Here is a 14,981-nt window from a genome sequence, read left to right as displayed (position 1 = left end):
ATGTGAAGTAAGAGTCCAGTAGAGTACACCCACTGAAAGTATGTGATAGTTTGGATTACCACAGTCCAAGCCACAGAAGGTGGAAATTCGCTAAACTATCAATCCTGTTAATAAAACAGTGTCTTGAAGGTTGTTTTATTGTCCGCAAGACCGTGTGTCTTGATATATAAGGTTAGGCGGGTGACATTTCCAGTTGTTCAAAAAAATTATTGTCATTGGCTCCACACCTTTAGGATATCTATATATATTCGGAATGTTTGAGAATTTATTGTTTTATACTATGGGTGTTTCCAGCATAAATTAATGCCCGAAAAGCTCATAGTGTTAACTAAAATCTACCCAAAGAAGTGTTTGCATTTGCAAATAAGGGTAACATGATACCCCATGGATGAGTTATTCCTGTTAAATACACGATAGTTCGAAAACTTAATGGTCTAATCGTGTGTTTTTTTTTACGATATATAGTGGCTAAATTGAAGGCTAAATGAAACATCTGTAATGATGGATTAGATTAGCAAGATATCTCATGTTCCGTATAATGTACCATCTGCAGTACAGCATACACCGAGTTTCGTATAGGGCCCAAGTAAAACATTATACAGTGCGAGTGTAATTGCTTCATTAATTGAAATACTTTGAAATTATTTTTTCGAAATAGACATTTGTATATTTTAAACAATCGACATAGGTTTTGTGTTAATTCTAGATAATTCCTCGCGATCTTAGGCATAGGTTAACAAATGAATACGGTTAGTAATGGGAAATTAATATCGCAGTTCTAAGTATAATCATAGTATTGTATAGATGTGTGTATGTGTGTGTGTGCGCGTAATAGAGCGGGTCGCGACACCGTAGTTGTTAAGATACATACACAATGTTTTGTGTTTGAAGAAGTGACACATTTTTTCCACACGTTTTTACAGTCTATGTTTGAAACAAATAAACCAGGTCAACGACGCACTTCAATAATATTTTTAATTCTAATAAAAATAAAGTGTGCAAAATTGCGTGTATAAGGAAGGAGTCTTCATAAAACAGTGTGTCCCTCAATATTCCGACACATTGTGTGAAACATTTACATCTACAAGTTCATAGTATTAATTAATGAAAGAGTTTAAGGTTTTAGTGTAATTCTTTAATGTGACGTATATATATAGTAAATTTAAGACACACATCTGTGATAACATATATAGTATACATACCGTCGTAATTGGCGAGTAACTTGTTGATGTAATTCTGTAATGTACCATTTTGAAATTTTAAGTCCACTGATCCAGTTTGTCCAGTTTTCCATGACAAGGATGCATCTGATGCTTATCAAGAGTTTTAACTAGCTGAATATGTGAAGCACGGAAAACGTGTTAGGGTGAGGTTTGTTTGGTGGGATATATTGCCATAAATTGTTCTTCTTCCAAAATAGGGCATTATATCAAGCTTTGGAGCCGTTTTCCGCACCTTCTGTGCCTCCAAATTAGCCTGAAGGTGTGAAAGTGTTCGACGCCGGTTTGTGGCGCTGTCACAGAAAGATAAGCTTGTATAGGGTTTAGATGACATTTTCTCTGTTTATCTGGCCACAGTATCTTGAGAAAGTGGCAGTCTAAATCAGTAACGAAGAAGAAGAATACTGATGAAACGGTGACACAAAATATTGTCCTGGGTGGGGTTATCAGCTTTCAGATTAACATAGAAAACCAATAACGTTTGGAATTAATGACGTTGAATATAAACTCACTATCATATAAGCCTACATTCATGTACACATTACATCGATATACTTTATATAAATACTTTATACTCTTTAGAAACTTTAATTATGGAGCCACAATGTATCAGAAGGGGTTGGAGTGTTAAATTAAAATGTGAATTAAAAGCGAACTGATAATTAACAGATAATTAATCAGAATATCATATAATGTGGAAGTGTATGTTTTTCACTTACGTTCAAGAAAATGCAAATAACCCTTTTTTTCAACTGACTTATAAATGGAACATTTAGGCAACTTTAAATTTTAGAAAATTATTCAGAGTTTATTAGCGATAATATCGTAGTACGCTGCATCTTTAAAGACTGGTAGTGTGAAAGTTCCCCAAAGAAGGAATCCATCAGATTCCGAACAGTGTGAAGTTAGTATTATTTTAATTTTGTACGTTACTTTATTTTTCAAATCATAACAGTTTATACACGTGGCAAGTTAAGCGAGGCTTCTCAAAGAAAGGAGCCGCTAAATATACAAATTTACGAAAACAAATTTGGTTATTAAAATATTTTGTAAAAGAACAATAACAAAAATCTTAATTTCACTTATTTTTATTTATTCATCGCAAATTACTTTTTTTTTTGTAATTTGCGATGTTTCCCTAAACCTAATACTCAAGATGACACTCTTTGTAAACATTTATTTTTAAAGTTTTTTTTTTAGTTGTTGTTGTGGTGGTGAAAGCGTGTTCTGTAAAGTAAAATACAGTGTTAAATTATATAAAAAACTCGGTGTTTTTTTTGTTTTTGTTTTTTGTTAAAACAAAAATAAAATAAAAAACCAGTGATTTGTAGAAGCCATTTTAACAAATGTTACTTTCTCAAAAGAATGAGACGTGAAAATTCATACATAAACTTGATTCTTTCGTGAAACAAACAAAAAAAAATTCGGATGTAAACGTCCCCCTATCAGGCACTGGCTTTCCTTGTATTACGTAACAGTAAGCACTGAAGGAGAACCTTTTATATTTTTATAAGTGATGTAGACACAATTAAATACGAACTGGTGTTAAATAAAATTCCTCCCAATATAGTTTCTTGAAACATAATATAAACCAGTGGGTATGTAAAATATATCTATAATCAATTAAATGTATCATGTTTGCTCTCCAAACTATGTATAAAAACGTATATACCCAGACGATTACAACCCTTGCCAAGTACCTCTGAGAAATAATTACACAGATTTAAATAAAACTGTTATTACTTCAGGTCTTTCAGACTAACAACATTCGACATTTTGCACACGATTCAGTCCGTAAATATATTGTAATACTTGAAATTCATGGTCAGAATAGCTTATGGAGGTCATCAGATCAGGGTATCTTCATTTATATTACATTGTTAATTTTAATATTTTATAAATCTGATAATCTTATTCCAAATTTGAAATTTTTGTTCATATAATATATTGATGAAAACAAACGTTGAAGAACTTTCCAGACTTCTATAGTATCTATAACTTCCAAGTCTGTTTGTTCTATTGTTGTGCGATTTTATATCTGTATTATAAATCCAAATGTTTCTCACGAACCATGTAGTTTCGCTGTAGTTCACTTTACTTCTCATGATATCGCATTTATGTGTATCATTATAGGTTTTGTACTGGTAAATCACTTTGTATTCAAGAGTCTAAAACTGGGTATTTTTGGTTTCATAACGGCTTAAATGGAATTCTTTGGACTTATTAAATGTATTTTAAATGTAGCTTTCAAACTATAACAGTTATGAAATCTGAGCTTTATTTTAGTTAAAGGGTCAATTGTCAAGGTCTATAAATTATTTCTGGGAGATAATTATTATCGTTATATTAGGCGTAAGTCGGTATGTGATTACACTTTATATAGCTTAACACTAATATTATACCTCAAAAATACACCTTTAATACACAAGCTGCTGAAAATAATTCGAAACAGTTCCGGTTTTCTATATTTACAGATAAATATGAATTCTGTCATATAACTTTAACAATCTTCTAATGTATTTCAGCAATGAATTTATGAGATCGTTTCGAGAGGTTGTATATACGTGTGTTGATAACTTAAACAATGCGTCTCAATCTTGAGTGGCTTTTCCTTTGTACATGTCTGAAAATACGATTTCGTGATAGCTCACGAACTTTATTTTTACCACCAAAGAGGACTCAAATTCTAGCTTATCTACCTTGATAAAAGTTGAGGTTTAGGATTAATAAATTAATGGCTTATATATATATGTGTGTGTACATAATATTATTTTAACGAATAACTAGTGAATTCTTATTTATACAACATAAATGTCTTGTGAATATTTTTTATCGTTTTACTGATTTTGAAAAATTGCGTTTTAATATTGTTTGTTTCGTACCCGATATTTAAAATATAGAAAACGTTTTGTTGGCTATATTCTTATATCGTCATAAAATTGTTATGCTCGAAGAGAAATCTGAATGAAATGAGATTAGAATTGTGATGAACGCCTCTGGGCCTGCCTTATAACACGTTTTAGTGATTAATTGTGCTCAGTTGAGCACAATATACGTAAATGAAAACAGATTAATTATTTTGCAGTGGCCGCACGACAAGCGGATTACCTGCTGATTGTTAAAATGCCGTGTTTTAATATCTTTCTACGTTGACGTTCTCGAATGAAATATCGACGTTTCAGCGGAACACTGTATAAAGACTTCCAGCGAAGCATGGGCATGATCTAGTAATAGCCTTGCTGGTTGGCATGAAAAGGATTTACTTGAAATGCTCAGTATCTAGAAAAGCATTAAAGGAAATCAATAGGATTTGCCAACTTTAAGACACGAAACGCTGTTCACTGTTTTCTGTATAAAAGTGACCTGCTTTCATTCAAACCTTGGCATAGAACTACGATGATCATCCACATGTAACCTGAATGAGTGAACAGCAGATTTCGAGAACATATGACACAATTATAGTATTTAAGTCCTGCATACGCTCGGTAATGTTAGGCTTAGCACCATTTCTCATTTGTGGTTCGGTACTTCTGTGATCAAGTTAAGTTCACGTGAGTGGGTTTCAACTGATCTTTCTCGATGTTAGGAAATCTAGTCCAATTCGAACACTTGAATTTCTTATCTTGTTTGTTGTCGTAGACCAACTAAAATTCGTCTGAAGGTAAATCATAGGCACCTTCCAAAGTCCGTTTCTCTTATGTCTGTGTTTTGTTGTTGTACACAAACTAAAATTCGCATGAAGATGAATCATAGAAGACTTTCAAAATCTGTTTCCCTTATGTCTGGTCATCAAAAACCTATTTGTTATTAAAGGTAAGATATCAGGCTTTAATAATGCGGTCAGTCATAACTCGACATCCCTACCGGAGTTGACAGCGCCAGCTTTTTAACTCATTATATTTCTTATTGATCTTTTCCCCTGATTCTTTAACATGAACCGGAACGTGAAGTGTCTCTGTGTTGGGCTCTGGATTTCGGAGTTGGTGAACCGGCTTCGAATCCGAACAATACTATAAAATATTCCAGGCAATTTAACCTGTGGATGCGCAGTAAGATTGGTGATCAATCCTTTAACGAGGGTGACTGTTAATATGGTACTGTTGACTGGTTGCCTCATATATATAGTTAATGAATTTAAATCTAATAAATTATTATCCATCTTAAACATGATAATACCATTATATATTTATTTATTTATTTAAATGAAGTTAAAACTTACTTACTAGTAACTGATCCAAAAATATGCATGTGAATAATTATTATTATTGTAATATTCACACAAGATTAAACCACAAACATAGCTTTAGTTTCATGGACACATTTGATTTCATGTGAGACTCGTTGTTACTTAAATAGTAGGTATTCAAGAGCCTTATATTTTGTCTTGTACATATAAAGTTTCAAAATGACATATTGTATCTATAGCTTTTATTTTAACGTATCGTGACAAAATCGATAAAACACTTTTAAATGTAATGAATAGCGTCCTCCAATTCGGACAACAATTTAAAAAGTCTTCATTGTTTTTTTAGTGCAATGCTACACAATGAGCTGTGCGCGCTTTGTCCACCGCGGGAATACCACCGAATTATAGCACTACAAGTCTGCGAATATACCGCTGAACCACCGGTGGACTTTTCATGTGAAGCGGACTGTTTCAATGTTCAATAATATTATTATATTCAACATTTGAAAGGTTATATTCAACTCTCAAATTAATTAAAGGTTATAAGTGAATGATAATATTTGATAGTAGTCAATACTCGAATAACAAAATTGCGCAGACTGTTAAATATAGTGTTATTATTTTTAAATATTCGATGCGTAAGCGTTTAGGCTAATTTTCTGTATATGTTACAGCTACACTTATACCAGTTGTGTCGGGTCGACAGGACCTCCCTCTGTCGGAGGTAAGAATGTCACATGTACGTCAACTTTAACCAAGTTGAGTAATCGAGGCTTGAGAAATTCTGCTCCCCCACCCCCACCCCCTCTCCCTGCTCTTTCTCAAAGCTCAAAGACCGTAATAAGTGTATGGTATGTAATAACGTCCACTGGTCGGTTGGGATGTAGTAAGCCTATCATTATGAGCACCACTTTTCCATCACCATGTAATTTGTGTCGATTATGTAAGCAGGTTTACCTTAACTAGAAATGTTAGTTCCACATTGACTTTTTTTTCAGCGCTGTCTAATACACCTTGTTGCTATAAGATTTAGGTGTGTCTTGGAAAGTACTGAACATATTTTACACTTTATGTATTATTTGGTGAATTTTTTTATGACAATGAAATAAAACTTGCCAATGCATATTAAGCTTAAAGAGGTCAGAGGCTCCACTTGATGTCAAACGTACTTTTTTTCTATCAGAAATACAGTAGATTATGGTAAATACTGAAATATTGGCATACTGACATACGTATCTTTTAGAAAGTTGACGTTTTTTTGTGTTTTTAATTTCATTGCCATTAACGTGATGCCACGTTTATCTGAGACATTCTTTCTAAATTGTTATGGAATGATATAATTAGAATAGGAGCCTGTTGGGACTGGTTGATGAAATACGTGTCTTTAACCCTAGAATTACCGTCAGTATCGGTTTTTTAAACATGTTCCTTCTTAATTATTTTTTCACCAAATTGGTTGCCGAGCATGTCTTTGTGGTTACAAGGTAATAATCGGTAATTTACGAGTTAAGAGAGTTTCTTTAATAGGATTAAGTTTGCATGTGGTTACAAATGTATTACTTGTAAAGACTTATTAATGAAAAGCGAAATACCAACTCCACATATATAAAGTATATTTATCGGATATTTCAGTATAAATAACACGTGTTAATGACATTTTCGTATCGTTAAGAACAAGTTTAAGTTTCGGAATTTATTATAGTATACGTTTAAACGTGAGAAAGATTTCGTATAAAATTTAACAGCTGCACTACATTGACGCAGTGTCATGATTCGTATATAGTATATAGGTGACAGCAACACTACATTGGGCCAGTGTCGTCATTCGTATATAGTATACAGGTGACAGCAACAGTATTGTAACGTTGTACATTTGCTGTTATGTTAAACTTATATTAAAGTTTTTCTTCATTACCCATTCAAGCCGTCTCCAACCATTATTTAACGCAATGTCGTCATTCGTACATAGTATACAGGTGCAGGTGACAGCACCACTACTGTAACGCAGTGTCGTTATTCGTACATAAGATATAGGTGACAGCAGCACTACAGTGACGTATTGTCATGTTTTGTACTTAGTATACAGATGACAGCAGCACTACAGTGTCATGATACGTACATGGTATACAGGTGACAGCAGATCTATAGTGACAACAGTATCAATGCCAATATATGTTATACAGGTGTCCATAACATTACAATGACGCAGTATTAGGATTCGAGCACATATTAACAGAGGCAGTAATGGCCGATTCTTTAGTGTCAGGCAACATCCTTTTCTGCCTAGAAACTGAAGTATTTCAAATTAACAATATAAATCACTTATAATCTTGTACTCGACATTTAAAATGTCGAACTTTTTCAAAACGCTCGAGTATAGATCACCTGTGGATGCTATAAATCCCCGGTATGGATCTCAATCGATATTTCAAATTAACAATATAAATCACTTATAATCTTGTACTCGACATTTAAAATGTCGAACTTTTTCAAAACGCTCGAGTATAGATCACCTGTGGATGCTATAAATCCCCGGTATGGATCTCAATCGATCTTCCTTATAAAAATGTCGATAGGTGTAAGTTATCTCCACTGATTCAATATAGGTTGGACAGGCTTAGAAATATACCTTTATCTACACTCTTTATTCTCAACATATTCTGTTGTCTAATCCCTCTACGCAAAAATACTACTTGTAAAGAAAAATTTATCCTATAAATAATAATAATTCAAAATTAAAATGTCTTCCCTGTAGTCAGTTATAAATAAACGTGTAGCGTGTACAGTTCATGTTTAAAAATGGTGAAATGTACTCGTCAACGTTTAGAAGTGTCCCAATATGTATCGTAGCAAGTATATTTGTAATAACAGTCTTTAAACAATTTTGATAGTTGTGAAATCATTCCATCACGAGTGATTTGTTCATTTTTACTCGATTTACCCTCACTAAGACATTTAAGACAAGGGCTAAGCTTCCTAGTTTTTTTTTTAAACTTTACATGGCTAGTTATTCCTACGTTTTAGATACAACCGCTTAACCGTAACTTCTCTTCAGTTACGTTTTCCCCTTGCGTAAATGTATTTCTTACCTTTATCTTTTCCTACTTTGTCGTGTACAATTTTAATAAATTTCCTTTACTAAATGGCCCGGCATGGCCAGGTAGTTAGGGCGCTCGACTCGCAATCTGAGGGTCGCGGGTTCGAATCCCCGTTCCACCAAACATGCTCGCTCTTTCAGCCGTGGGGGCGTTATAATGTGGCGGTCAATCTCACTATTCGTTGATAAAAGAGTAGCCCAAGAGTTGGCGGTGGGTGTTGATGACTAACTGCCTTCCCTCTAGTCTTACACCGCTAAATTAGAGACGGCTAACGCAGACAAAAACAAGCAAACCCTTACTAAATTGTAAAACTTCGCTTACCTGATTTGCCATTCTAACTGTGCACAAGATCGGTTTCCACACTAGTCAGCAAATTGCGTTTCACACTAAATTTGTTTTACAAACATCTGTTCTTTATTTCTTAATTTACTCCTAACCTTTCCTCTTGCTTTTCATAAAGATTCTGCTGACATTCTTTCCTACTAACTTATTCAGCCATTACCTCGATACTTAGACTGTCATTCGTGCTTTTTATATAATCTACTATTACTGTTTAACCTCAACGGTCATGTTATATTGGCCCCCAGTGGCACAGCTGTATGTCTGCGGACTTACAACGCTAGAAACTCGTGGTGGGCAGAGCACAGATAGCCCATTGTGTAGCTTTGTGCTTAACTACAAACAAACAAACAATCATGTTATATTACACAATCAGTTATTATTTTCTTACCAAGTATGCCATCCCTATACCTTTAACATAATCTGCCAGTAATATCTTGCGTTTCTACTAAACATATTCAATGAACAGATGACTTTAGTTATAATGTTTAGTATAACCTGCTAACACTGCCTTACCAGAACTGCTATCAGTAACTTTCATATACAAAGTAATATGTCATTACTGACATACTATACAAGTCTGTCATTACTATAATTGCTATAATCTGCTAATACCGCCTTACCAAAACTGTCATCACTATCTTTCATATGATGTGCCCTTAATGTCTCACTATATATATATATATATAGAGAGAGAGAGAGAGAGATACAAGACTGTTGTTAGTATAATTGCTATAATCTGCTAATACTGCCTTACAAAAACTGTCATTACTGTATTTCACGTAATACACAGAATTGCACATTGGTACCGCATACTTAGCTTACTGATGTTATCCCTGTACAGACTGATTGTTCTTTCAGCCTTTGTTATCTCTATACGTGATTTTAAGAGAATCTTGTGGTTAACAGGTAGCGAACTGTTGATAGTTGTTGAACAGTTAATGAAACGCCGTTTCAAACATCACAATCGAAACGTTGTTTAATTATTAGTTCACTGTTTCATTAAGAACTCCAAAAGAGATCAGGAAAAGCTCCTGCACAAATCAACCAGTTTGGTTGAATGCTGTTCACCTCTCCATTTTGACGTTTCAGACTGATTTATTGAACATTAATGAAGTCCTGGTGATTCTTTACGGTGAGATTCTCAAATAGCATTGGGCCGGGCGTGGTCTAGGATTTACGTGCCGGGCTGTGAATCTATTGGTAAAAACATTCGCTTCCTTTTGCTACAAAATCACAATCCGTACTTTGGGGTTATGGGTGCGTTATAAGAGTGATATTCAAATCCAATAACTCGATTAGAATACCCCAAGAGTTGACGGTGAATGTTTTTGACTGTCTTCCCATAAGCCTATCAGTTCAAAATTAGGGACAGCTAGTCCATGTAAACCTTGTGTAGCCTTGCGCTAATATCCGAAGAAACCTGTACGTACCTACTATACTTAAAGAAGTCTCGAAGGTAAGTTGCTAAGTAAACAATAACGAAAAAAACAATATATACATAAACACTGATCGTGTCTTTTTTTTTTTAACAGGAATATTAGTTGTTTCAGCGTAAAATAATTAAACAACTGTAAATGATATTTAAACCATTTCGATTGATTTATACAATGACAATTTCTCATGTTGATTTTATTTCTCTCCAACATCTGACCTATTATATAGTCGAAGAAGAGGGGAAATATTAAATATTTCCAATATGAAAAATGAAAAAGTTGTCAATATCTCGTGAAGCTACTGGGATCTGTGAATGTCCACTTTCTTCCATCACTTTAAGCTTGAAGTCATGATTCTCGTTTATCTTCTTTTACAAGATTGGATATAAAGTACCATGAACAACTGCTTGGAAGGGTTGTTTGATTTTAGAAAAGAAAGTTTCGGTATTTCTTTTTTACTCTAGATCGTTCGAAATAAATAACGCTTCGTAATATTCTTATTCATTTTTATTCTTCATTTATAGCTCATGAGTTCAAACTTTTAAGTCTGGACGGAAATTACTTTCTTCACGAGTGCACATATTTGAGTTAATCTTTGGTTGCATATATATTTTAAGCCAGCTATCCACTTTTATTTGTATTGTTAAGCCTAAGAAACAAGGTGCAGGAGATCATTAATCCAAACTCTTCTTATTCGTATTTTCGGGATCTTACTTTTTTGCTAAGAAAATTGACACAGGTGATCATTTGTCAAAACCGATTTTTATTTGTACTTTTAGGGTGTTTTCTCCAAGGAAATAGGTAAAGATTTAGTTTGTTATGAGTTTCGCGCAAAGCTACACGAGGGCTATCTGCGCTAGCCGTCCCTAATTTAGCTGTGTAAGACTAGAGGGAAGGCAACTAGCCATCACCACCCACCGCCAACTCTTGAGCTACTCTTTTACCAACGAATAGTGGGATTGACCGTCACATTATAACGCCCCCACGGCTGAAAGGGCGAGCATGTTTGGTGTGACGGGGATTCGAAACCGCGACCTGCAGATTACGAGTCGAGCGCCCTAACCACCTGGCCATGCCGGGCCATAGGTAAAGGAAATCATTTGTAAAAACCAGTTTTTATTTGTACTTCTAGGAACTTGTTTTTGCTAATAAAATAGCTATAGAAGATCGTTTTTTAAAACATTTTTTATGTGTTTCTAGTCTTTACTTTTTACTAAAGCCAAAATAGTTATCTTTTTAAATGTTATCAAAATATTTTATTAATTAATTATAAGAAATTATGAGTAAAATTGAAAAAGAATGTAAGACTACGTCAATCACACTATATATATATACCATATCCAGTGCCGATTATGCCTTTCGTGTAACACCAGGGCTCATCAGCTGAATGAACAACGACAACTTCATTGTAAACTTAAAAGAGCTAGTAAACTGTAATTCTTACCAAATTAGCGAAGTTCCTATTAGACGTTAATGAATAATTGTCCTTAGCTTACACGTTCATTATTGAAAGTAAAGTAACTGATAAAACGTGTCTGTGTAAATACTCAAACACATTAATGGTTTGACTACTTCTAAGTTGTGTAAACCGATCAAAGCTGGCCTAACGACTGTGTATTAGTTATGAAGATAGTTTCGAAGTAAGAAATGTTTTTAATGTTATAGCGTGTGTAATATATATAGATTCATGTTTAATAGTTTTAAGTTACTTCATTACCACATATAACATTCATCAGAGACTAACTATTATAAATGTTTTGGATTTAATAATATCAATGTCGGAGGTGTAAATCTTTTTTTAAATTAAAAAATGCTATTTTATTATTTATATATACATATACAATATTTCTTAGAAGCGAGTAACAAATGTTATTATTATTAGAGACAATTACAACTTTAAGTGAAATTTCACGATATCTTTCTCGTCCGAACGTGCCCTCGTGGAGGGTCAATGTAAGTCTCCGGACTTACAATGCTAACATCCAGGGTTCGATTCACCGCTGTGGACAGAGCATAGATATATAGATCATTTTGTAGCCTTTTGGTAAAAAAAAAACTATCATCATCATCCCCTAACCGCCACTGACCTCGAAATTAGGCGTCCTGTCGTGGTAATATAAAATACGCAAATTAACAAAGCTTGGTAATACATATTTTATTTTTGTAAGCATAACGTAATTGCAAACACTAACTTTTCTCTTATAAGTCATTATTTTATTTCCCCATGAAAGAATAAATAACGTATCAAATTCAATATTTTACATTTTTCAGTACAAAATTTGCTGACATACTGAGGTGCTTTTTTCAAATAAACTTTTGAATTTAGTATTGCAACAAAACGTTTTTGCTGACTGGCACCGATACTTGTAGAGCTTATATGTCTATCTCTACCTAGTATCAGTTGGCGAGCCAAAGAAAATTGTCTGGTGGACAAGATGCCACCTTTTGTCCCAAGTGACCATTTCTGGACAAATTATCTTTGCACTAAGTGTTGTTGTTTTTTCATACTTCCAATAAATTGAACAATTATTATGGATATCAGCTAGTGTTTGAAAATAATTTATAAACAGTTTACAATTTCGTGAATAAAATTTGTGTTCAAACTGATATAATTATTGTAATATATATATATAGTTGTGAGTATAAGTAATTAAAGTTTATGTATAGGTTGCTAAGTTTTTATAGTATAGCTAATTCATTTTTTGAATCGTTCACAGTATAGTTACTGTCTTTGTTTAATAGTTGGTGTTCCTCATTACATTTACATTAAAAAATATAATAAATTTTTATGGGCTACAGCCTACTTCATGTCTTTAGTGTATAGATGGGAGCTATGAACTTATATTGTGGAAAAGGTATATTTACTTTCGATTTTGTAACGTGCGCAACATACGTATTAACTAGCGACTAAATTTTGTTTTTTGAATGGAATATATCTCTTCGATACAACGTTCCATGTCATAATTATAAGAAGTTGTTATCTATAGTTTTTTTTCTAGAGTTTAAAAATATATGTTAGTGAGGTCTAGAATGTTCTTTCATGGTTAATGTCACCGTGTTGAATAACGAACTCGAAAAAAGAGCCTGTTAGACGGCTTATCACATACTTATGTGACTGTAACTTTCATCATCTATAAACGTAGAAGTCGTAAAAATTCTTTTGAGTGTCATTAAAAGTGCATCTCAGAAACCGATGTGTTGTACCTTGTAATTATACACCATTGCCGAACGGCTATTCATTCTATTGTATAGGGTAAATACAATAGACTAGAGATGTATGTTTTATTGTTCTAGGAAAGAAAACTTGAGACGTCCCAACGTTTGGATCAATTTCGAGATTAATGTTGGGATAGTTACGCAACCACATGTTAAAACCGTTTTTTTTCCTTCCCAAACTCTTTTCTGTATTTACGTTTTCGTGTTAGAAGTTGTGTTTGCAACAGTGTCGGGCTCATGGTGTTAAGAGCATAGTATTTTTATTGCATGTCCTGCTAAAAGTGTTTTCCATAAAATATAATTCCACTCTTAATTAGGAATCGAACAAATATAAATCTTACGTACGACACGTTAAATTTACTTTATTTTTGATAAAACAATTATACAATATTTTGTTTTTGTGATCGGCGCATAATGTTTTAAACTGTGCTAAAAAGATAACCCCTTATAGCCAACCAGCTATAACACAATTCTTCCTTTCACAAACAACACTCATCCGCGAGCCTAACAAAGTTTTCTGTAGTTTCTTTAGGTGGGCCAATATTTCTTCGGTAATTCAACTTCTGTATCTTTCAAGACTCAATCTCGTGACCAACAAGGTGAGAGAACACGAGAACAGTTACCAAATGGATTCGAGTTACTGTAATTACTCGTTGTTCCTCAAGTCATCCAGCAATCACGTTTACAGCCTACTGAAACGAGTATCATATTTGTTATCGTTATTGTATCACGTTTACAGCCTACTGAAACGAGTAATCATATTCGTTACCTTTATTGTATCACGTTCACAGCCTACTGAAACGAGTATCATATTCGTTACCGTTATTGTATCACGTTTAAAGCCTACTGAAAGGAGTACCATATTCGTTACCGTTATTGTATTGCGTTTACAGCCTACTGAAAGCAGTATCATATTCGTTACCGTTATTGTATCAAGTTTACAGCCTACTGAAAGCAGTACCATATTCGTTACCGTTATTGTATCACGTTCACAGCCTACTGAAAGCAGTATCATATTCGTTACCGTTATTGTATCAAGTTTACAGCCTACTGAAAGCAGTACCATATTCGTTACCGTTATTGTATCATGTTTAAAGCCGACTGAAAGAAGTACCATATTCGTTACCGTTATTGTATTGCGTTTACAGCCTACTGAAAGCAGTATCATATTCTTTACCGTTATTGTATCAAGTTTACAGCCTACTGAAAGGAGTACCATATTCGTTACCGTTATTGTATCACGTTTACAGCCAACTTAAAGGAATACCATATTCGTTACCGTTATTGTATCACGTTCACAGCCTACTGAAAGGAGTACCATATTCGTTACCGTTATTGTATCACGTTTACAGCCGACTGAAAGGAGTACCATACTCGTTACCGTTATCGTATAACGTTCACAGCCTGCTGAAAAGAGTACCATATTCGTTACCGTTATTGTATCACGTTTACAGCCTACTGAAAGGAATACCATATTCGTTACCGT

At 33.9% G+C, this 14,981-nt stretch overlaps 1 protein-coding gene across 1 annotated transcript in view; it reads left to right on the top strand.

Moving 5' to 3' along the window:
- The window catches only part of LOC106458076 (transmembrane and TPR repeat-containing protein 2-like), a 266,838-nt gene that overhangs the window by 96,409 nt on the left and 155,448 nt on the right, over nucleotides 1-14,981 (top strand). The gene's annotated exons all lie outside the window — the stretch shown is intronic.

Source organism: Limulus polyphemus, unplaced genomic scaffold (assembly GCF_000517525.1).
Source record: "Limulus polyphemus unplaced genomic scaffold, Limulus_polyphemus-2.1.2 Scaffold413, whole genome shotgun sequence".
Classification (NCBI taxonomy): Eukaryota; Metazoa; Arthropoda; class Merostomata; order Xiphosura; family Limulidae; genus Limulus; species Limulus polyphemus.
Note: the sequence above shows the minus strand (reverse complement) of the source record. Positions and strands in the feature narration are given on the sequence as shown.